Raw genomic sequence first — 26,266 nt, forward strand, 5'->3', positions numbered from 1 at the left:
TTATTTAGATTTTTTTTTCCTCTGCTTTGAAATCGAATGTAGTTTTCTACTGATTGCTGTCAAACCTCATCAAAATACAATGGGAGTCTATGGCCATCATTTTCCGCGAAACTCGAGTTAATGAACAAACTATCGCAATCAAAAAAAAATAGGATCTAATTAAAAAGCATATATGACATAATCAAAAGACGATGTTAAGATGCTGTTAATAAAAAAAATTGAAAATCAAACATTTGTTTGACAGATTCATGTTACACCACGTGTAGTTACAGCAAGGGCTTGTGGGAACGATCGACCAGCATTAAACGCCGATTAATCATCACGGTAAGATCTGTCTACATACTTTAAATCATATTACGTTAATTATAATTCCTGTATCGTTGAATCAGAGGTGGGTTATCATCGATGAATGCATTGTGCATCTTTTGGTGTATAATTTGTGCTTTATTAGTGTATAATTTGTGTATATCGAAGTTTTTCGCCAAAGTGTCAATGGTAATGGCAGCTTCTTGCGAACAGGTGCTCAGCAACACCCACCCGACAATCAAGATCTAAACTTCTAAAGTGGCCACAAAATCCATAAATGGCTTAGATTGACTTCCAAAGCCTACCCGGAGGGAAAGAAAAGAAAACATAAGGTAGGGATCTTGTTATTATATTGTCACTCTTGCAAGAAAAATCAGGTTATGTGCAGATCTCCGCTAATGGCAATACAAACAATTTATCAGCATGTGTTAATGTTACTACAACTCAGTGGATCTACTAAATAACATCACTGTGCAACAATATAAGTGCCTCATAATTCCCGAAATGTGGATCCAGCACCCCCCGCGATCCTAATGAGGATAAATGGTTTAGAAAATAAGATGAGATAATTGCAGAAATGCTTTGTAAGGATGTCAAAATCAACCCCGAGCCAAATACAGAGCCTTTGTTTCCTTCTATTCTCCTTAAAAATATATATTTAAAAAAAATGCATGCACAAAGTGACAGCCCTGAGGAGTTTCCACAGAGTTTCATTAAAAGCAACATATGCTTTTGTGCCCAAAATACATTACTCACGGCCCAATTGATGTTTAGCAATAACATCCTAAACTCCCTGGATTTCGTATCCGGGAGTCAGGAAAAGTTTCCGGATAAAGAGTCAGTTTGATGTGGGAACATAAAATGAAAAATAAGAAAGTGTCTCGGGAACTCGCACACTTCCGTACATTCCTGTGAACAAAGTATTAAAGGATTTCCTCGGGTCCTTGAAAAGCCTCCAAAAAGCACTGAATTTAAATCCATGTTATAACGGTCTTAAATTGACTGTAATGTCATTGTAGGTATGACATTTCCAGGCATTTTAATGGCATGATCAAGCATCCAAAAATGCACTCACATTCATCCTGTAATGGTGATTTGAACCAGAATAACTATGTAACAGTTGAAGACAGCTGTCCCAGATTCAATTTCACAAAGACCTGTTACAGCAATATGCGCTGCTTCAGGCATATTATAGCGTTGTCTTCCGTAAAACTGCAGTTTTCCACTTCCTAGATCCAGATTGAATCATTTGAATTCATTTTTGTATTGAAAAATCTAAAACATGCTGCAATTGATTAAAAAGAGGACCATTTATACCAATGTAAAAGTGAAACAAAAAAAATGCAAAAGATTACAAAACTAGTACCACTATCTACACAGGCAGTACACTACGTAGTAGTACACTAACTGCAAAGGCACAAGGATGTTATTTTTTTTAAGCCCATAGCTGATATCTGTGTTATGCTTTAACTTATTTAAATTTCCAATTTTGCTGCATTGCATGAAATTGCATGTAAAATATTATGACATTTTAAAAGTGATGGATTTTTTTAATGAGGTTAAGTGGTTAATTTCCATATTTTCGGTGCTAAATTATTTTCCTAGTGCTCTTAAAAGGTAAGTGAAAAGCTTTAAATTGTAACTGTTAAGAACCTTGTTTTGATATAAATGCAGTATAATTGTTTGCGCGCAGAAGTTATCGTCTTTTCTTACCCCAAAGTGAACGCAATGAGGAAAAGTGATTGTATTGTGTAGGGCTGTCACCGTCTGTTATTTATCAAAGTGGCACTTTCATCTTCATGTGTGAATAAACGTCCAGCGTGAAGAAGATGAATAATCAGGGTTGAAAATAGTGATTGACGGATCAATTTGGAGTTCTCCCGGTTGTCATTGATTATGCGCTCTACACTCCCCAGCCACGAGACGGTCCTTGAAAAAGGCGCGCCCGTCGCATACCCCTGTGGTAACACAGATGGCTGCCTTCCATATTAATGGGATGGTTACAATGCATTACAATCAAGAGATCTAGTCATTAACATTGGGATTTAAGAAGCAATTATGGATTGTGATTAGCCTTCACGTTCGCTGAGTGTGCACACAGGCTTTTTTTTTTCATTGCCGGTGGGCTTTTGGAGGTATTTATGGGCTTTCTAAGCTCATCACGTGTGACTGACATCTAATGAGCTAAAGTGGCTTTTGCATCACAATGAAGATTTGATTTATTCGAGCCAGGTTGGCATTGCATAAGAACATCTTTTCTCAATTGCCCGACCTCTGAAAAATACATAAAGAGAATCCCCCACTATTAAGTTCATCATGACATGGCTTGTCGTGGCAAAGGGCGCCTCGAAACTCCTCCACGTGGCCGTTCATTAATAACTGATGACTTGCCCTATGAGTAAATCGATGTTGTAAGGGTACCCCGGAGGAAATGATCCTTACATGGTGTCGAAAAGCTCCATCTGGGGACTTATAAATGGAGACGTGAAGCTCAAAGTGCCATCTGTTAACGTGGCGAGGCAGTTTGAGCACATGTTGGAGCCATCAAGAGCAAGCGCAGCCGGCACCTCGGGGCTCCTCGGCAGGTTTGTTGTTGCCTCTCCGGTGTTGTGACAGCGTTGGCCTAGTTTTCCCCGCCGGGAACGGAGTGGCGTGGGAGCTGCAGTTAGCCTGCGACTTTGGCTCTAACTGTAATGGCCACTTGCATGACTTCAATGCGACACCCACAGGACTCTTCATTCATAGGAATTGTTCCTGGAGCCAGTCATTTTAAATGACTAGTTCTGATAATGTCTTCTCTTAACTGCAAATTCTGAGGATTTTTGTCCCTTTCCTTTCATGCGGTTATAGGACTGCTTGGAAATAAAACAATACCTATCTATTTACATGCAACATTTCTGTTTGACTGTGGAAAATTCCTAGAGTCAAATTAGAATGATTGTAAAATAAACAAGACCCCAGAGAATGGACCACAAGGGGTCGCGGGGGGTGCTTGAGCCTATCCCGGCTGACTTTGGGCCAGAATTGGTGGCCAGCCAATCGCAGGGCAGAAGAGACAAACAACCATCTATGCTCACACTCATACCTAGGGGCAATTTAGAGTGTCCAATCAGCCTACCATGCATGTCTTTGGAATGTGGGAGGAAACCGGAGTACCCGGAGAAAACCCACATAGGCCCAGGGATAACATGCAAACTCCACACAGGTGTAGCGAGCTGGATTCGAACCCAGGTGCCCCACTGTGAGGCCGATAAGCTAACCACTCATCAGCCAGGCCGCCATGGACCACAATGATCGGCTCCAAAACACGCAGCCATTTAAGATTTCAGTTCCTACTGCCACTATTACTGACACTATTGATTATAGCCCTGGGAGTAATGATAGTATTCAGCTTTTGCCCTCCAGCGGAAGCCGCAATCACAGCACCATGCGGGCCCAATGATAGAGCGTCTCGGAAATGAAAGAGGAGATAAGGCTGATGGAGAGAGATAGCGGGAGGCGGGATTGGAGGAGTGACATTAATACGGCTGGGTGCGTTTTTCACAGCGGCCCGCCGGAATGTAAAGTGTCTGTTGCGCTGTGTTAAAACACAAGGGCGCCATGTCAGAGATTTGTCGACACTAGCGAGGCCTCTCTGGAAAAGCGAATAATTGCTTCATTGCCAGCTTATACTGCAAACGGGGGAGTCTGTTACTTTCAAACGGCCCCCATGCAGTCCCCTCTCGTTTTGCAACGGTGGCTTCGGAGGGAGCGTACGGACAGAATGGAGATCATCTAGGTAAACCAAAGTGGCGGCTTTTCATCTATTGGGACAAGGATGCCATCTGGTTCTTTGATTTAATTAGCAAAGAAGCGCCTCAAAGAGCTGCAGTGGTAAATACCAAGCAATGGAGAATGGATAAGAGCAATTCATATTTGCAGTCCATAGACAAAATGGTCATTTTTACATGGCACATTGTACAAATCCAGATCAAGTGTAGATTTGGTGTATATCTGATTTTAAGCTGGCAGTTTTAATGTTTGACGAGGTTCAAGATATTACATTTTACTTGTAGTTTTTGTCATAATTGAATTTTTTACAGATTTCTTTGTATTTATTTCACATCCAGTAATAGAATGGATGATACTATGTTTTTTATTTGACGTTTATTGTTTGCTTTCTATACCATTTACAAGGATGTAAACGAAACGTTCACTCACTAAACCATTTAAATGTTTGGAAGCAGTGTAAAAGTTTGTCAACTTTTCTTTTTAATGATGAGTGCAACTTCATCACAAGCACATATCTGAGGTAAAATAAAGGTCTGCTCTCCAGATCTAAGAGTAGAGATGAAAGGAATAGCTTGGCTCAGTTGTCCAGTTGAAACAGCTGGTCGTCCCAGTTGCATAAAAATTGACTGTACCTTGAACCTTCAACTTTGTGTGTATTGGGTTCGTTCGTGTGTGTGTGAGATATGAAGAGACGCAAATCCCTGCTGTGATTTTACAGAATATTATTATTATTCATCGCTGCTAGACGCCATCCGATGAGTTACTAAGGACTCCCATGAATGGTTGGGTGATTATAAAGCATAGTTTAGAGGCTGATGCACTGCAATGATTTAAAAAGTCATTTAAATAAATGCTATGATATTGTCAATTACCTTGCATTAACACAATTGAAGTCATCCTTGATAATTGAAGCTGATTTGATGATTGACCTTATTCTCTGGACTATAAGTTACTCTTTGGTAGTGATTGTAAATGAGTTATGAATTTTTGTTGTTAATTCCCTTATTTGAGAGTGGCTCCTGATTTTGGATTCAGCTTGTAAATGTATTTAAATGAATCTGGTCTCTTCAAAACCAGTCACGCTGCCTTTGCTCCAGGCGTAGAGCAGATGAAGGATGCTCGCTTGTAACAGCCTAACAGGCGCGCCTTCAATAATCACATCTATGGCTACTTCTATCTGTATAGCCATTTATCCTGGATAGCAGAGCCACCGCTTTGTTTTGACCAGCAGGAGTGGAACGGCTTCTCCATCAAACACAATCGTCGCTCTGTAAACGCAACCAATTAGGATGACGGATGACTCGCGTCTTGCTCGGCACCCCGCGGGAGACATGAACATACAACTTGAATAACAACACAAACAAAGAACGACATCAGGGAGCAAAGTGGAATCTATTTCATCCTGGGAATTGACGTGCTTTGATTCTCCAAATCTCTCCCATCGGTTGATTGTTCTTCATCATGCTTGACACGTTGTTCTATTTGAGTTGATTTGTAGAGCACTTTTTTAATGTGGAATGGATGGTGGCTGTCTTTTGGAAGGATTAAATACCGCTTCGTTGTGGTATTGCCAAGCAACGTTAGATTAGAAAGTGGGAAGATAGGTCGGATTAGTTCATTCATTTATGGCTGACATTGTGGTGTCTTTGTCCCTTCTGCCTGGCCTGTAAAAATACATTTGATCCCTGGCACTATTTTTTAAAAAAGGAAGCCTTGTTCAGTGATGGCAAGCATTGATTTCTAATTTCCTCAACAATGACTGGATGATTTGTAGCCTTTCAGGCAATTTGGCTTACATTACCGAGGCTGTAGGGGCTATAGATCAGGATGACAGCTGTCTTCACCAGAGGCTCAGTAATGTTAAAAAGAGTGACCGATATGAACCCACCTTCTTTTCGGGAAAAAGCCCTTATACGGAAAACTCATTTCAAACAAATTGATTTGGTTGTTTGCTCCTTAATGTTTGATTAATCGCAGCAAAATACTCCTTTATTCAGAAATTGATTTGTTATTATTAGTTGGTGGTCAGCTGAACACTGGAACCTCTGCCTATGTTTATTGGAGAGGAGTTTGTCAGCTTATCTTACAAGTAGAATGACCGTCTCTGTCAGCTTTCTCATCTGACATCCTATTTTGGATCATCAGTACAGAAAATGGAAAAATCTCCCATCTTAACTATAACTATCGCTCCTTCAAACTGTAGATTCCCCCCCAATATACACTATTTTTAAACTTGCACTCTTATTTCAATAGCCACACTTCTATATGGCCATCAGTAGAGTCAAAGCTCCCAATCAGTGGACCATTTTGATGTCAATTTTTTTCTTCTGGTGATGCACGTGTCACTCTTTAATCTGTTCCACATTTGGGTGGTAAAAAGCTATCAATTTGAGATGGATAAAGACAAGCAAAGACAAGAAGAGTGTATAAGGCATCGATTTCACGCTGTGCTGACAGCTTGCCATGAATCATCTACGCCGGTGTGGAGAAAAGCATATCATGAGGCATTATCTTGAAGGGCCTCCCTTGTCACCCGACAAGCCAAATTCAATGACACCACCCCTATTCAATAAACCGTGCAGGCAGGCGGCTGTCACCTTGCCAATTGCTCAAAATGTATTTTAAACAGGCCTTCATTAAACCTAATTATCTATCTATTTTTTTTAACATTTACATCAGCACCTTATCTCAGAAGCCTACTATCAGCCCGATGGTTAAAATAACAAATGTAAGGCATTTTGAGATTGTCCAAAGAGTTAACTTTTACTACTGCCATGATTTCCATTTGTAAAAATCCTCTTACCTCTACGTCATCCCGTATTAACCCCTTGTCACCAAACGGTGACATTCCAGATGAAGGCAGCTATCAGCTGTCTACTCGCTGGCATTGATTCGGACAAGAAGCAGGCAGGCTGGCAGGAAAGGCACGTTCCTTATATTCATCAATCTCTCGGGCGCCATCATCGTACGTCACACAAATCACCGCTCCGCTCTGGAAGTCATTTAGCTCACAGCCGGGCGCGTTTAGTTAATCCAGTCCTGATGACGTGTTGACAGTAAACACATTAGATTGCGTTTTGTGTGGAAATGTCTTTTTAATGGATGTGTAGTCTTTTGTAGTATCGTATACATGATAATAAAAAGCATGATTAAAAAATGTATGTATATGTATATAAATACATATAGATATACATGCATATATGTATATGTATACATACATATATGTATGTGTATATGTATATGTATGCGTATATCTATACATACATATATGTATATTTGTATATGAATACATACATATATGTATGTATATGTGTATATGTATACATACATATATGTATGTGTATAATATGGATACATACATATATGTAGATGTGTATATGTATACATACATATATGTAGATGTGTATATGTACATCTTTGTAGATGTGTATATGTATACATACATCTTTGTAGATGTGTATATGTATACATACATTTTTGTAGATGTGTATATGTATACATGCATCTTTGTAGATGTGTATATGTATACATATATCTTTGTAGATGTGTATGTGTGTACATAAATCTTTGTAGATGTGTATATGTATACATACATCTTTGTAGATGTGTATATGTATACATACATCTATGTATATGTGTATATGTATACATACATATACAGTGTAAGCTAGATTTAACCTTTTTGTGTGGGCCATATTATATAATATTTCATCATTTACTGCAGGCCAATTAAAACTGGGCAGTAGTCTAAACACTGTCCAAGTTGAGATGGATGATACATTTTGAAAGTCAGAATTTTTCCCATTGAAAATAAATGCGCACCATAAAATGGTATTTTTTGAGGCATTTGTGCTGCAACTGTAAACATTGGGGGCCAGTTCAAAAGGGAGAATTTTTAAAATGTATCACAGTTGAAACCATTTCAATCATATTTATTAGTTTAATTGGAAAAACGAAGATGAGGCGTGCATCAACGGGTACACCTGATGCCTTTTAAAAACAAAACTAATCGTGGCTTTCTTTGATGGTTGGCAAGTCTTGTTTTTTCCACCGTAGGTCTCACGCTGTTGTAACATCTTCCTACGCGGCACCTTGCTGATGCCATTCGGCAAAGACGCAGCATAAGAGATTAAAGAGGCCAGAAGGGAGCGGAAACATTGTTTTCCCTTCAAGGAAAGAAAAGCTTCGTTAATGAGTACAGACAAAGCAGGGGACGCTAATTAGAATGCCGAATCCTCTGTAGTTTTTGTACACGCTGTGTACTTCACGCAACTTCTCGCTTTCCCTCTTTGCCTTGATGCGTGAGCCGTCTTTCCACTATTACGCAAATTTCATTTAATGGTTTACTCACAAAAAAATTGTAAAAACGGTAAACATCATCTGAATTCAGTGTTGGAGCAGATGTTTCTTTTTATACTTGGTGTTAAATTATGTTCTGGATAATTGGATTGAACCTAAATTGTGACATTTATAGCCTTCTGTGATGCAAATTCAGCCACCGCATTGTTCTGAGTCTTTCTAAGAAAATGAGGTTAAATAAGAGAAGTTGAAAAGGAAAACAAAATTGACTTCAATATCCTTGAAAAGGATTTTTTTAACCTTTCAGCTAGCGCTTCAGTGAACTATGGCATTTTCCACAAATGAACAAAAACATGGGGGTCAAAAAGTTATTGTGGTTACATTTATTTTCATAGAACATGAGCAGAGGTCAAGAAAAAGGTCAGATGCATCCAAAAAACATTGACAATAACTACAGGAAAAAATGTATATATAAGGAAAATAGAAGTAAAGTAGTGCAATTCTTGTGCGTGATACTGTCTGGCTCAAGTACTGCTATACCTTTGCCATGATTACTCTGCTTGCTGACTGACATGAAATGTGATGGCGGTAGCCTCCGAGCAGTAAACAAGGAGGGAATGTGTCGAGGTTTTGAGTCATGGGGATTTAAGCTTGACAACAGAAAACCACATAAAGCCTTTTGCTATAAAAGAGTCCTGCTTGCAGTAGCAGGTGTCAAACACGGATGATGCATTTAATGGATTTCTACTGATAGGGCGCTGCCAGGGGAGAGCGATAAAGAGAGGATGAGCTGTGATATACACTTTGGTGACATTCACATGGGGGCAGTGTTGCGCCATCAGTTAGTTACCTTTCTCTCAATTCAATGTTGCAAAAAAAGACAGTATTTGCATAGTGCTTGGAGAAACAAGGAATCTGACTCAGTTGGACATCTTTTTTAATTTGCCTTTTGAATATATAAACTTGACAGAGTTACACGATGGCATCCCATTTCATGCCATGCTGAAGTTTGCCCGATAATAATCATTATTTTGGATTCTTTCAATGGCAGTTATAGACTTCCAATCCATTTCAATTGTAGAGGCTGGCATTGAGCGATCCTGTTTCGGTTGTCAGTGATGGTTAGATCACACGGTTGTCATTCGTTTACCTTTACTCGCAGCAAATTGGATTGGCCGTCTATCTCTGTCATGAGTTAATGACGGGGAAAACAAGGTTGCTTGTCAGATGAGTTGGATGTCAGAGTTACATACCGGGTTTATACGTGAGCGCTAAAATGGATACCAGGATTGTCAATCTGGTACTAGATTGAATTACACTTGTCCAATTAGTTTTTCTATTTACCGGCACTCATTGATTTGCTAGCGGATGCTGTCTTGCAATGTTATCTTACTCTACCTGAACACTATACGAGTCATCTGAGGACATGGCCAAACGACCATAGCGTATTGCCTGTAGGGTGGCTTGATGTTTGTTTTGTTTCATTAAACATAACCCCGGTGCACTGCGCAAGAGGCCTGGCGTAAACAAGCAAGAGCAGTTCATTTATTTTGTCTGTGGAGCCGGAGAGGGGAGGAGATGTCTACAAGGTGAATTTCAAGAAAGCAACACTGCTGTGGAGAAGAAATAAAAGTTACGAGAAATGAGATACCTCAGAAATCTCATTTCGCTCTAGAATATCATCCGCATGGCGTGGCTGTTAAATGTTTGCAGAAGTCGCAATAGAAAAAGCTGGAGTATTTCTTGGATTTTTATGGACTGATTAAAGTCAGTCTCAAATGGAAGGTGTGATGACACTTGATGGTATTTGTGAGTAAGTGGAAACGCGCATAGCAACAATCAAGATAGTCTAACATTTTTCGTACTTCATGAGCAAAGTTGGCAAGTACTCAGTTATCAAATATTTGGAAAATGTTGATTTTTATGTGCTCAATTCGCTCAAACTAACAAAATATTTGATATTTTTATTCTTTTACTGACAAGTGTAGTCTGGCACTGTTTCTCTAGCACCTATCAACATCATCTTGACTATTTTAAGTGCTAGTTAGGCTGTATGAGGTTCTTATCATTTACTATGTTCAACCCCAGATCAGTTTAAATACACAGATAAGTGCTGAAAAAATCTCTCTCTTGAGAAAAAGAACAGAGTGCATTGTTCCTTCCAATGTATTCCATCTTTTACTGGTCGACTGACTACCTGCTTGGGTTACTTATTCCTCCTTTCATTCTTTTAGATAAAAATTTTAGTGGGAAGAATGAAAACTAACAGACCTCTCATCCCCTCCAGGAGGCATCCATCTGTTCCATAAAACTAAAGCCATTTAAAAACAATGAAAACCCTTATTACCTCTGCTGCTCAAAGCTAATTATGATACCAGCACTATCCCTTCTACCATCTCGGGCCGCTGCTGGTAAAATTGTGTAGCAATGAACTTTTCAAAACTCTTTTATGACTTTCAAAATTGCTGTGAGATGCCCAGAGGTAGGATTCTACATGGGTTAGTCAGTATTTTATTTTTCCATCTTTTTTTGGGGATTCCGACATGTCCTACAACACGTACATTCTCAAATGATTTTAGAGACTCGGAGTCCTGAAATCAATCTTGTGTTGATTTGGCAAGAGCAGTTTTAGTCATTGGACCCTTCAAACACTGGAGAAAAATGACCCTTGAAAGTTTGAAGAACCTTGATAGATCATCTGATAATGGTTGGAGTACAGAAACCTGGCAGAGGTTTTTGTTGTTGTAGCCTTTAATGCCTCAAGGCTAGCAGTGCACTGTTGTTGTCTAGATAAATAATTCCTGCCCCAAATATCAGCTTTAGGAGACCAGAGGAAAACCTTTGCCAAACCTAATCTGTTGCACCCTGAGCATTCTAGAATTAATAAGTGTCTGCCCACTGATCCGATACCTTGCTTCCAGGCTCACCTTACATATCTCTCTCCCCTTTATTTTTTTACCCAGCAGTTAAAAAAGACGGAGCATTACTCCTTAAATGCAGCCATCTTTCAGCATTTTAAGGAAAACAACTTTAAGACCAATACAAGTTAATGAAAAACAGCAACCTTGTCCATGATTAACATACTAGTCAGCAGTATTTATTACTACATATCAATATGATTTAGAACAGAATTGCGTTGTGTTCCTGTGTAATGGAATCACTGAAGTCTTTATCTGTTCTCTTTTTTTCCACTCTTCAAAGCTCCTTTGTGATCATCATTACTGCTCATTTGTTGTTCCCGACATTCTCCGCGTTGATAGACAACATCCTCTTCTAAATGCTCTTTCAAAAGCGCAGTCTCTTTCATTATAGTACAATCATTTATGAATCATCACACTCTTAGAACTGCTCTAATGTTGTCAAGTGAACTAAGTGCTTTGTCATATGCCGCATAATAGGAGTCATGAATCAAAGTATACACTACCTTGAGAGCAGAATGTTCAAAAAGGCTCCATGACATTTATGAGTGATATTTCCCTACTCCTAAGTAGCTCGTAGCCACAAGTATTTATTTTTAAGTTTTATATTCTTCCCTATAGGCTAGATGGTGTGAACATTATTCCACAATAGCCCAAGGCTTTGCAGCGAGAATTCATATTCCTTGCATTAAACAGTAATAACGCCTCCATCTAAATCAATACTCAGCCCTCAATTGAATTGCAACTGGCTGCCCTGATAGAATTTTAGTTGTTTATTCTAAACAATGACATGACCACATGCCATAAATCCCCAAAACTCACCGTTCTCAGAAACAAATCCATTCAATTTAAGCTTTCAAAATCTTATACAATATTCTCTTTAATTTTCAGATCTTAAATCCAACACCAGGCATCATGTCGTGTAAAGTAGGCAGGATAACTTTTTTAAAAAGAATAAAAATAATGAACGTACAACTAAGAATTCCAATTTCTGCAACAAACAAGGCTACAAATAAGCTTCATAGTCTTGTCAATATTGCTATGAATTTCAAACCATTAATTTGCTTCTTCAGCCTTAGCAGGCAATTTGAAATAACAAAACAAAGCAGTGGATTAGTAAACCTAATGTTACCTCTGTTGGATGTGGTCATAGAATGACAATTGGCAGGCTGCTACACACTCACAGAAGACAAAGATTCTCTTTGCTCCCGCTAAATTTTCAAAACAAACAAATGCAAATGAGGTTGGAGATGAATCCCTGTATTTTCATGATACGGCTATTGGATGAGGTCCATACCCTTGAGATAACACCAAGCAATGTTCAAACCAAGGACGAGCTTTTAACTGCCAGGTAGACGATAATGTCCGGTGGTCAAGGACGGATTTGTCGTACATAAGTTAGTTGACATTGACTTGGGCAGCTATAATGTGTTTTGAATGATATTGTTTGAAATGGATGCTTAACGTTTTCACATTTGCTTTCCCAGGTTCTGAAGTCTGGCATTGGGTGAAATGTTTGAGGAAAATGGAGAATGAAAGAACGCCGGAGCATCTGGGAGAAACGCAGGTGAGTCAGAGAGAACATTTTTTTTGACCTCAGAGACTCAAGGGAGGCATTATTTACATTTGTTTATTCAGCTAAGATTTGATTACTATTCACCCTAGCAGTGCAATTTCAGTTGACCTTTAAAAGTTTGTCCCCCCCCCCACTCCACTTTGAAAATGGCAACCTTGAAATCACTGTGGATAAGTTTCATAATTAAAGTCGTATTCAAAACAGGGGTGGCACCGTATTGGGATGAGCAGCTTTTTCATTTTCAAATCAAGGTGGATAGGAAACCCTTTACCGAACTGAATGACTTTTTAACAATATCATTGCGATCTCTTCTCATGGTCATCGTAAAATAAGTCAGAATTGCATTCTCCCTTTGGGCCAAAACCCCAAAGACCTGAGGCAATGATGCATCTGTTGAGAGCCAGGGGAGGAGAAAAAAAAAGCTCCAGCATGGCTGAGTGGCTCTCCTGATCCCCTGTGACTGGCAACCTATTAGCACAACCAGTTAGCGTTCTTCTCTGTCTGGATCCTTGGTCTCACTGGGCTTGTAAGAGTGGGGAAAGGTTGAGGGACATTGAGTAAGAGCCTTAGGAATAACAAGTTCAGCAGTCACTGTGGACCAGACCTCACTCTACTCTGGGGAATACGCTTGCAACTCCTGTGGTATAGGCCAAGAGTACCTAATATCAAGGTCATTTTCTGTTCATAGAGCGATGTTACCAAGATAGGGAAAAGTACTGTATTTATTCATGCGATGGAGTGTCTATCCTAAGCAATAATACATGATTAAATTTCACTGATATCATGAAAGCGACTCATGAAACAGGGAGAATTTACGGGGTGCTGTTTGTAAAGCAGCATATGCTGGAAAAATGTCAAATTTAGTGCCCAACATTGCTCTAAATGTGCTGTGAAAAATGTGCAGTAACTCTAGTTTTTGGTATTCCGAAGGATATGTATTCTATTCTTCACGTATGAAGTAGAACTTCTATATTCTTATTCATCTGCTCTTCGTACCGTGTATCCTCACAAGGGTCGTGGACGCACTCTCCTGTCATTCTTCTTTTTCAAAAGAAAACTTCAATGTTTTAATTGAGGAGCTCCAGGAAAAAGTCTGATGGACTGTCGCCAGATCGGCGCTAATGCGATTTGAATGCCTTCGCGCTATGGCTAATGTAAAGTAGTTTGACATTTAAGAAGCAAAGGCTGCTCGTAATTGGAGCGCTGGCCTTTCCAAGCCTACTCACCTCCCAATCTGTCAGGACAAAGCCAACAGGGTGCCTGTGTTTGAAAATATTGAGCCTACTAAGTGAACCACTGTGTGGCTAAATATTCCTCAACCTGTTTGTTTAATGACTGCGGCAAGAGAATGCACTCTACGGCGGAAAGCCATTGGCATTGACAGCTCTATTTTAGTCAAGTGGAGATTTAAACGTCGGTGGCAGTGGGGGTCACGCTGGCTGAAAGCAGCCATAGAACTCATCATGTGATTGTTAACCCTGCCCGCGCCCTTGAATTAAGTCTTACTTGATTTCATTTGCCAATAGCAAAAGTCAGGAAAATGTCATTTAAAAGAGCGTCGTAAAAGGGCAATAAAGTGATAGTGGCTGCCATATTAATACAGAGCCATTCATAAAATAATGCAGATTAATCGCTAATCTCCCGGAGATGAAAGGTGAAAAGTGAGAGGAATTACTGATACTTTGTAGAGGAATGACTTTGTTAACATAACTGTGTGACTAAGACCATATGGTCCCATTGCCAAGTGCAAATGAAGGACGTGTTATTGAACTATATTATATCTATTTTAGAGTTGTATTTTTTTCTGCAATGTGGCAATCATTACAGAGATGCATTTCAATGCAAAGTGCTGTGACTTGAATATATATGGTTTGACACATTTAAACCAATCATACCTTTAATTTAGTACTTGTCTGAGACAATATTGGGTCTGCAGAAGATTATACTTCTTTTGGCTTGTTGTAGTTGTCAGTAATATTCCACCCTGTCAATCCAATATATAGTTGTTTGTCTTGCCATGAATAGTCTGTTGTTTAACCTTTATGCAGTTAAAATGGGCTCAGCGACTAACTGTGGCTACTTGAAAATAACACTTTTGAATCGATGTATTTGTTTTGTTTTTTTTTCCACTGCGGCGTTTCCATTACTAAAGGTCCTGCTGAAAATCCCGCCTGCGATAACCGGATAAGTGTGTAAAGAGAAAATCCAAACGGCATGTGTCTTGATAAAGCCTCTGTTCCGGTCAACGAGCAGGAGCAGCTCCGCAGACCGAATGGCGCACTTTGCAAAATCCACTTTTCTGCTGACCGGTTGATACAGTCACGGCCCTGTAATTTCCCTTCTAGCTCTGAGAACGACCCGCCCAATTACACTTTATAGACTCTCGTTGCTTGGCTCAATTCTTTTCAATTTCCCCCGTCTGTCCGTTTGAACCGAGAACTGGCGCAGATGGCCCCATTGAGGCAGTCAAAATGATGTATGGCATTCAACGAGTGTCATATCAAATTACCTGCCAGCAAACAGCCCAGATTGTTTGCCAATAAAACGTTGACTGTCATCAGAATGAGTCTAAAGGGAAGTCGGCAGGAGGCGAGAATAGCATAATAAGACATATCTGCTCGCGATCTTTATTCGGCCTTAAATCTGATTGTGGCCGACCGATACATTGAAACAACACAGGCTGATCGAGTTGTTTACCTTCCCTACCTTACCTTCTCTGTGCTTGTTCCGCTTCACTGGTTACCATGGTAAATCTGTAAATACAACTGCAATTATGTTGGCGAGTAATGTCGACAGCGTGGTAATGATGGCGTGAAGTGAAATGGAGCATTAAAATGAAAAGTAGCATGCGAAAATGGAACTAATAGTATTTATGATCCCATCATATTTGTTTGTACAGTTTGCAATCGGAGCAATTATTGCTTCAATAGCTTGTTTAGACATGGTCTTTTCCACTTAATGTATTTCAAATTGGTCTATGTGGTGTTCCAAATGGTTCATATATGCAGGATTTGAGTTTAAAAAAAACGATAGCACTCATATTGCAGATGTCCAGAGGGGGTCTCTCTAATTCTTTTTTGTTATCAGGGTCTCCCTCGGAGGGCTATCCTAACTCATTTTATTGTATTGTTGTATTGGCGTCACATTGAATGATACCTAGTTTTTAAAATTTGAAGCCTTAAAAAAATTAACTGGAATTTCTCCACTGTTTTAAAAGTGCCAATGTACAATATGTGCAGTTTCTGTTGGGTCTTGAACAATCTTAGATGCATTAATCTTCTTAAAAAACCCATTGAATTTCTTCTGGCAGGTCTTAAACTGCTGGGAGTCAAGTGTGAAATAATGCATTTCCAAGCAAAAATGTTGAAATAAACACTGGCCAGTTTCAAAAACTCATCCTATATTGAATTTGCATGCAACAATTTCTGTAACAGCACGAGTATAATAATCATAACCATCTAGATGCGCATGACTGGCAGGCACTGTATAGCTGACCAGGTCTCCTTGTTTTTCGTTGTGGACACTATGTACCAGAGCATGTTCTACTTTGATCCAACGTCCCAGTCAGACCAAAAGGAACACATTTAATCCCAAGATCATATGGTGTTTAATATTCATAAGCAGAGAGAGATGAACCAAGATGTAGAGTGTGCCTACCAGTGGTGTTACCCAATCTTATGCAAGTTTTATGTAAATGTATTCTAAGATCCGGATATATTATTGAGATCAAGTTAGAGGGCATATGCTAAACGACAGATGTTGTCATGGCTTAATAAGCATTGCGCTTTGGGACTTTTCTGTCCCATTAGCTTTGCTTCCTTGGAACTAGATTTAGTGTCCTGTCGAATTGATTCAAGTGATATTCTACTTCATTTTCCACTTTGGATGTGTAGTTTGAAGCATCACCATAGCTATACTTCTGTGTTGACTGTAGGACCTCCTGTCAAAAGTAAGAGGCAATGTTGAAAGCTAATGAAGTTCACATTTTGTAAGGATTGCTTGTCAGAAGAAGTAACGTAAAACTGCAGTCTTTAGCATCATTCCATTCATTTTCTTCACTGCAGTGAACGACAAGGGGGCTACACCCTCGACTTGTCTCTGTAGAAAAACAGTCGTAATGTATGGGTGCACAGTCACAAAATGAATAAGACTTTAATATCATAGATCTGCTTTTGCCTTGGATTATACACCATAAAGCAGACACCTCCTGCTATAGTTTGCACTGATTTTCTGCCACAATCCATCACGCTCAATGAAGCCGTGGTCCTCGATTTTCAGATAACCACTGAAAGCATTTCTCAAGGCTTTTAAACACTTCTTGGCGACTTATCTCTCTGCCCTGATAGCCTGTCCACAGCAATCCATTTCATCCACGCAACCTCGTACTTTCTTATTGATATAGTGGTGTTATTTTATCAGTAGCAGGCTTGAAATGAAAACATAGTCTTTTTTTAAAGGATTAAGCAGTTGAAGAAAAGATGACTCAATTAGGCTTGCTGAATTGGCCGTGAAATTAACATGCTCCTTTTTATTTTCATAGTGCGCTTAGTACTTTGTACCTGCATGCTCAGTAATCGCATTCCTGGTTCAGCAATAAATAGCTCGACACCAGGCGATTGTGTTTTGTACATGAGGTAGAAGGAAGGCCAAAGCTATTATCAGATGGTCTGTTTGTGTGCTGGGGGGTGCTTTATTGACGCTAGTTTAAAAAGAAGTAGTTCGAGCTGGGGGAGAAATGGATAGGAGCTGAAGGCAGAGATAGTGGTTGTAATCTATGTGGTGTCAGTTCAATGGCACATGAAATCCACTAGCCTTTACGATGGGCAAAAGCCTATTCGTACAGAGTGGGAGAGCGATTGCTTCAATCGACAGGTCAGTCATGTACTTGAATCCTCTCCACAAAGCAGAAATGCGTTCTTAATTGCCGTACATGTGAAAATGAGTTCACCCTGTAAAATGTACTGACTATTAAACAATGTGATCTGACCACAGTAGCTAAATGACTTTGCTTTTCCAGACAAATTTAATGTTGTAATTGTTATCCTAGGCCAGCAAAGTCATAATAAGGGTTGACTTTGACTATTGGATAGTATTTTGACATTGCATTGTATATTTTGTAGTTTTTATAGTGTAGTGGTTGCTTGGTTTAATTCGAAACGAAAGAAAAATGGGACATTAGGAAGAAAGTACCTCGTATTTATCATTTATTCGTAACATGACCAAGTTGTCTAAAGGGCAGAGGTGGAGCAAGCACAGCATGTCCAGGTCCAGGCACTTGCCCTAATGATTAAGAAAAGAATGTTATCTCACTGAAAAGTCTACCTGTCACTAACCTGATTGTGGTCTTTTACTCTCGCCATGGCAGATTGATGTTAAGTAACAAAAGGTGCTGGAGTCTAGACAAAGCGCAAGGCATGGGAATTAGCTACCTTCCGGCAGACATTGATTCTCTTTTAAATGCCCACACATATTGATGGACTGCTGAGTGGAAAGTCCAAAATATGTGGCTACCACCAAAAGGCTGTCTGTGTTTCGCCTCTAGCATTTAGTAGTTCATTCAAGCACAAAAGAGAAGAACTCACCGGAGATTGCTTTTAACTGAGTGAGTGCTTTTAATATCCATTGAACGCGGCTAGCTCAGCTGCCATGTTTACTCACTAAAAAGAGATAATACCTCTGGAGCAAATGAGGTTCCCCATGTCCTTTTGTTACTCCTGCATAATGCACTTAGTCGGCATGACCATTACCAACAAGTTAGATATTAAAAGTACTCAATATAACAATCTGCCTACAGACCATTCCTGATAATTCCAGTCCACAAATATGATGTGTCTGATGTGCAATTTAGAATTGATTAAAATATAATAATACCTGTACATGTAAAAAAAAAAAAGCTACCCCATATATCTATATTTTTTAGTTCTGTGCAATATAGGCAGAAAACTACAGTGAAATGGGCCAGGCTATATCACGATAGGCATAATAACAATATGGTATATAATAATATTTGGACAGGATAAAAAAGGCCTTGTCATTTGATGGATTTGCAACAAAGGCAAAGTAATCATCCTGTTTTTGTGTCTCACATTGGTGATGGAGGTGAGCTTGTAGTCATCACTTCAGTTAACAATGAAAAACATCTGTCCCTGTGCTCATCATGAACCCTGGCGGGCGTCTCGCTCTCGTGCGCAGAGAAATGATGCGAATGAATAATCATGCAGACAAAACTTTGCATATCTGCAGGGAAGGCAAATGATCCCATTACATTCTGGGGGCATGATTGTAGAATCACACTTGAGTCCCCTTTCAAGTTGGAACAGTTGTGTTCTGCTATTTGTTTGCTAAAACCAGATACGTGTTTATACGTACTATGTATATTTTATGCATCTCTATAGTATGCTGACAAAATGATCTTACATCTCAGAAGAGCAGAAGAATTCACTTTATTTACTTGATCTCAGACACTAATGTGACAATAATGGCTAAAATGTCTCTTGATAAAGACACCCATCCATCATCTGAGGATGAAAAAACATGACACCACTGCTACACTATTAATCGACTAGTTAAACAAAATGAATCTATGTAAAGATTAATCATGTCGTAATGACATTTGACAGTTGTGCGGAAGTCAACATTAAAATGTTACAGTTTATGATCAGACTTTGTAAATGGTCCTATTACAATCTTCCTTTATATCAATATTTAAGTTTGGTATTAAACGCTTGAACCCTAAAACTCTCTTGAACACACTGTAATATTACTAATGTGAATATTTTCAGTTTTATGCTCTCTGATAAAAGAACTTGATGTAAGTAATGCATGAACCCTATCTGAACTTTCCCACGCAAACACCCTTCACTTTTACATTCCATAATATAGAAGTAAGACCGAATTTAAACACATTACACCTGAAATATATATAGGAGAGAAAAGAAAATCCATAACTAGAAACTACTGCCAAGTATTGCATACTAAATAAAGTTCAGCTATTTCTTGCAGTGAGAAAAATCTTCGGTTGGGCCTCTGTTGACTAACATTGCCAACAGACTCCAGACTACTTATTTACACAAACAGGGGTCATTAAATCCTCACCAGCTCTCCTGAGTCATTTTTGGCTGCAGGGAAAGACTTATTTGCCTTCATTATGCTTGCATGCAAAGGTGTAGTCATCAGTTCTTGAGACACTTTTCTCGCCCATTAAACTCCTTCTACCTATTAATCCTGTTCCTCGTGATTGTAACGTGGCATTTATTTCTATTGCTTCTACCTGCTTTCTTGTCTATTGCCACATTACAAGTTGGCAGCTGAATATGCTTCTGCACCAAACAGACATATTCTCTCCAGTACAGTAAAGTGGTTTTAGCTTATCTCCGCTCCTTGCTGAGGATAAAGAATACATTAACTGTAAGTACTTTGAAATCAATCATCAATGCCAGTAACTAATGGTTATTTAGGGTCATTGATGACCTCAATAATGAAGTGGACATGCGTCCTTGAATTGGCTACAATTGCCATGAATACAAGAGCATCAATTTTGTAATCCTTTTTGAGTGAAAGCTCACTTTTTTTTTCCTCCCTTGATGTCTCCTCTCTGCTGCCGTGGCTGTTTTATGCCCTCTCTTTCTCCCGGTTGAGCTTCTGTTCTCTTGCCCCGGGCTACGCCTCCCTCTGAAGGCGTACGCACATGTGATGTGTAGCGCTTGTGCGGCGAAGAATGATGAAGGCTTGGCACTTAGAGCAGAGGTAACATAAAAGCAGCTTGTCAGACTCGGTGTTTTCCTGCTCCCAAACAGATGGCAGATCTGTTATCGCAGGCTTTCTTCCTCCTGTCTGACTGTCATAAGGCCCTTGTCAACACACATGACAGAGTTCCACGATGTTATTGCCTCTTGTCTATATGACAAGATATGTAATTCAGGGGGTTGTGCATTAAATAGCATCCTGTGATCATCCATCTTACATCTAGATGGCCTTCTTCAAAAGTTCATAGATTCCCAGTGGCTTTTGACTTTTGTCAAGGACAAAAGGCAGAAGTTATTTCAACAAAGAAGGTGCCCAACTTCCTAGTTTAGTTAGAAAAATGATACATATTTGAGTTTAAATTAGGCTGTTCTTCCAAAAGTTTCAAATTTTTAAAAGAAATCACTGCAACTTTGGATCAATCCATTTTAATCAAAATGCCATTATCGATAAAAGTAAGCCACACCCATTTCCTAAGTAGTAATACTGCATTTATCAGTACAGTACAGTTAAATAAAAAGAGGAAAATTTGAGGTCATTAGGCTTCCTAACAAGTAAGTACATGAAAGATGTTAGGTCGCAATAAACCTTTTTACATAAAGGTATCTTTTAATATGCCCTCATCTATTCATAGAGGCAAAACAATTATGTTGGTTAAACTCCCAGTCTGATAATTCATTTCAAATCTCTTTCCAGGCTTTAACATATTAAATACATGAATTTCTGAAACCACATCACCTCAGGCACGGCCATCATTATCATAAACGAATCAGAGCAGTAGCGCTAGTATGACAAAGTCTCCCATTTGGTCAGAGTCCTTCGCTATGCCTCGGGCTGCAGGAATAGCCTTTGTGCTCTTTAGAGATGCCGCTGACTGGAGGATAATATGATTGCCTTCGTATGAAATTAATTTACACACCAAAGGTCAACTGGCAGGTCATTTTCGCCGTTGAGTGCCGGTGCAGGCGGAGGTGTTCACATGGGCGAGGTTAATCCCAGCGCCGCTCCCCGGGACAAGCAGGCGAGCCTTAATGTCACACATAAATGACAGTGGTTTCCTGGAAAGCAGTGAGAATCAATTTTCAATATGCTGCTGCCTTGTCTGACCCCCAGTGGCAGAAAAGCAGCCCTTCCCCCCCCTGCTCTGTTCCCCATAGTGTATTAAATCCAGCCCAAGCACAAGGGCTCGAATAAATCTGCATTCAATTATGAGATTAGCCACTGTTTAAACAGGGATTGCTGTCTTTCCCCTCCATTAAATAAGAGGATGTCTGCGGAAGCCACAACATACCACGTTTTTTATTTCACGAGGTGAAATATTATAGGAAAGAATTGCTTATAAATCTGTCTGAATTGAGGATAAAAAGTGACATTTGTAGTGTATTGTTGCAACTTGAATTTTGGCTAAAAGCATGATGCAAATGGTTACGTTATTATTGTCATTTTCTTCAGGATTAAGTACAACCTTACCTATTTTAGTTGTGTTTAACGAACGATCGAAATTATGCAGTGAGAGTTGCATCTTGTTGGTTAACAAGTAGCCATTTTGAATGACTGACATCTGATATTTATGGCAGCCTTTCATTTGATCTTCTTATGCAAATATTGCTGCTTTATTGTAACCCAATAAAATGACAAGAGCTTTTCTTACCATGCCATTGGTAAACAAACTCCAAAAACCATGTGTAAATCCAACCTCCACATCTGACCTGTACATTATCAACAGGTGAAAAACCTCCCCATTTCTTGACAGAACAAATCGCAGGTGTACATGAAAAAGTCATTTGAAATGTTGACTGCAGTTTCACAAAATCTGACAGCAGAGACTTCCCAAAGGGACCATATTTACTTTTGTAAACACAACTCAACACATACTTCAAATAGAGCACAGCCAGTGTTCATTTTTCATCTGGCATCCACCTAACATTATTCATCACTTTTCTCTGTCTCCCTTTACATAGTCCTCCAGTACATGAGTGTTTTAACATCTGTAGTTGTGTGAGCCCAGCGCCATCACAATGTATTTGGGCCAAGCACCTCTCCCAGCGTTTGACGGGGGTGTTTTGTAATCTGACAGGTAATCTGGCCAGCAGACAGTGAAAAACGACTCCCAGTGGCTGAGCACTCCCGTTCCTGTCTTCAATCTCCTCTTTCAGGCCAAGACACACAAGCAATCCTGCCCTCAGGTACAATCTAAACAGATAGATGCCTCATAGTGTAATTAAAATCTTCTCTATATGTGCGGCCAATGGCCCCTATGGGTCCGTTTACAGACTAAATAAATGCTCTTTGTGTAATAGCCTTGTTAATGGAAGCCGGGTAGTTATATTGGGATTGTGGTATACATGTTTGATCTGTATTATCAGGGAAAAAATACACAAAAAACTGCATTCTATTGGGACACGTTGGCGTAATCTCTAATTGTACAGCTCAAGTGCCACATGGGAGTTCATTATAATGCAGTCATTTTGTTGTTGCAAGCTTAACATGTCCCTCTAATAGTTTATTGGGAAACAAAGATGAAATGAGTGATTATGTGAGTGAAGCCTAAAGGGAATCTCAAATAAGATGAAACAGAGTGAAGGGAAGTAATCCGTGGAAAATAAATTGTACAAGGAAGATGATGCTTCTAAATTTTATGCTGCAAGCAGCCTAAAGGCAAGCACGGGTTTTATTCACCAATTATGTTGTGACTCGCAAACAAACCTGCGGTCTTTCATTAACTCTGGGCTTGAGTTGGATTTTGCAGGAGACTCGGGGACAACAACCCCCGAGTGTTTACCGGAAACTGATGAAATTTTATGTGGCATAAAACTAGCCACTTTAAGAAGTCTGCCTGAATTAACATAGGCCGATTCAACAATAGTTTATAAGTCTTTTTACATAATCGACTCTGAAGAATGAAGCTTAATGCGCTTCCCTCTGCTAAAGACGCCATAAGATCAGTTGTATTTACATACTTGCGAGAATATGTAGGTAAATGAGGCAAGTATATTAGAAGAAAGGGATGCCAAAGTGGTTCCAGGTGGTGCAATGTGATTTTAACAGAGGGAGGATAATTGGATGTATTATAAAATCATAAAAGATTCATTATAGCCGGCAAGCAGGAAATGGGGGCGGGGGGGGGGGGGGGGGGGGGTCCTGTTTGTTCGCTGTGGTATGATGTGCAAATCAGCCTCACTTTATTTGATTTTTGCAGCCTCCCTTCAATGGAAAGTGGCTTTGAGACTGTCTGTCTTGAGGAAAATTAGATTTGTATAATATTGTAATGTAATGTATTTTTTTTAAAAATCATAATGTAATGATTGGGGTATTTTATTCATTTCAATGATCAGTAAATTTACGGTTAATTTGACCAAAATAAGCACAAAAACCATCATTGAGGTCCATAAATTGTTATTTCTCCAATCATATTAAATTATCCTGCATGATTTTAATTGTTTTTATTCTATTATAGACATTTTCTATCTGTCTTCTGCACTTTTACTATAACAGAACTTCACATTAGCGTTTTAGTACCGGCCTTGGTGCTATTTTAATTTCATCACCAGAGATTGACACATAATGAACATTATTACTCATTGAAGTGAAATAGAAACTATGAAATCTAATTAAGTCTTGTCATTTAATAAGGCATGTGATATATTTATTAGAAGGAGACTCATTTATTCACCTAATTTATCTTACCTAATGGGAATGCAAATACTTTTTAGGTAGCATTTTGGCCTGCCAACACTTTAGGAAGCTAAAATATAGACTTAGTGAAGAATTACACAGTTGTTCCATTGAACTTTTTTTGGTCTGGAATATCCTGACAACCACAGCATTTTCTGCCTCATCTGAGTAGAAAAGAAGGACGGTAGCCTTTACTTAACCCACAAACCAACAAAGAACTGTCTATCCGTTTATTTTTACCTCTTAAGTCGCTGTCTTGTCTTGTTTGAGCACATTGTATAACACCATAAGAGCTTTTGGACCAGCACAAAGGAACACTTATCGTATATTCCAATATTAAAAGTGACAACCCGTAGCCACACGGTGTCTAGCCCAAGCAAACAAAGTGTTATGAATAAAACTGAAGTTCCCAGAGGAGGACAGGGGTCGGGGGGGTATTTCTACATGTTGTGAGGCAACCTTTAAATCCTAGCTCCAAGACCAGTTAGAGCTCTCATGTGGGGCGCCGCTCTCCCAAGCGGCTCATTGATTTCTCAAGTTCCCTTGAGCTATGCTGCATTTAAAACACCTCGTGCACACAAAAGGGAAGCCATCATGTGTGGGGTGCGCACTGTGAATATTGTTTTGTTTTTCTTCATTTTGATGGAATGAGTGATTACTTCATGCCTAACTAACAACTTTATCCTATTGCATGAATTTATGAGACAGTAGTAGCAAGTGTCAAGTAAGAGTATTAAATTCCCTATAGCAGGGGTAAATTAGTATTTTTCTAATGTTATTTCTTGAGAGCCATTCTCAGATTTGAATGGTAAAAATACATGAAAATGTGTGATTTTTTTGTGTGATTTCACCACTTTTCAAAGTACAAAAAGTCCCTAAATTCTTTTGACAACAATGTTATGCTGTTGCTAATAAATCAGCATCAGGGATATCCTACATGCAGAAGAGTGTTAAAAAACAAATTATGATTGAAGAGGTGGTAGAAGTAATGTCACACAGTTTCCATATTTTATCTCACAGGTTATTGGAGAGCCATATGCACCCTTGGAAAGAGCCACATGTGGCCCCCGAGCCATAGGTTCCCTACCCCTGCCCAATAGTTAGAGAAACCTTTAGCTCCCATCACACAGTTAATTAAAAGTTGTATTATTTTGCTCATGTTTTGGCCATCATCATCATTGTTGTTAGAAAAGTTTCATAGTGGGTGGTTTGAATAAAATCCACTTCCACTCAGACAAACTGGAGATTGGAGTGTCCTCAAATGCCTACTAAGCATTTGCACATCACCCACCCAAGATAGCGGCGTCACCACTCAGGCATTCAACACGATGAAAGAAACATCTGTTGTTGTGAATAATAGACATGTTTAGCGCTTGTTCATGTTGTCGTAAGCATGTCAGAAAAGCGGAGTTAGACAAGCACTCTGCCTCTGGCGCCATCTCAGTATGTACACTGTTGTTTCATCTGAGTGATAGTTACCCAAATTTGTTTCCTAGTCCTTCCGTATGTTGCTACAGTGTGAGTTATTGAATAACATATTGACCCGGCTCAATGGCAGCTGGCATGATTTCACCACAAAATGTAAACAATAACTTTGATGCGGTGACACTTGCATAAATAATGCAGAGTGGGAATGAATGTGCAATGAATGCAGAAGAAGGTCAGGGAGAGTTTAAATGGTGATAGGTGGCAGATGGAGGGCAAAAAAATAAATAAAAAAATGGAGAGTGAATAATTTAAAATTGCCAGTGTAGTCACAAAAGGGCAATTCAGGGAAATCCAGTTTACCGAGCTGGTGTGCCAACATATCATCTGAGAACCAGGAGAGCCACTGTTTAATTTAACCTTATGTCAACTTTGTTTAGTTCAATGAGACTCAATTTGGTAAGCTTACTGTGGTTAACCATTTGCATAATGGATGCTTTGTAAACTGTACAGCAACAAAATAGGACATCAAATCCATTGCCATTGAGTCATC

General features: G+C 39.3%; 1 protein-coding gene across 1 annotated transcript in view; it reads left to right on the forward strand.

Annotated features, from left to right (window-relative positions):
• Nucleotides 1-287: 287 nt before the first annotated feature.
• auts2a (activator of transcription and developmental regulator AUTS2 a) overlaps nt 288-26,266 on the forward strand; it is a 181,308-nt gene continuing 155,329 nt past the window's right edge. Inside the window, exons 1-4 of the mRNA XM_077740175.1 lie at nt 288-324; nt 520-638; nt 12,782-12,861; nt 22,691-22,799. The gene's annotated coding sequence lies outside the window, so the exon portion shown is untranslated. The remainder of the gene's footprint in view (nt 325-519; nt 639-12,781; nt 12,862-22,690; nt 22,800-26,266) is intronic.

The sequence above is a fragment of the Stigmatopora nigra genome, chromosome 19 (genome assembly GCF_051989575.1).
Source record: "Stigmatopora nigra isolate UIUO_SnigA chromosome 19, RoL_Snig_1.1, whole genome shotgun sequence".
Taxonomy (NCBI): domain Eukaryota; kingdom Metazoa; phylum Chordata; class Actinopteri; order Syngnathiformes; family Syngnathidae; genus Stigmatopora; species Stigmatopora nigra.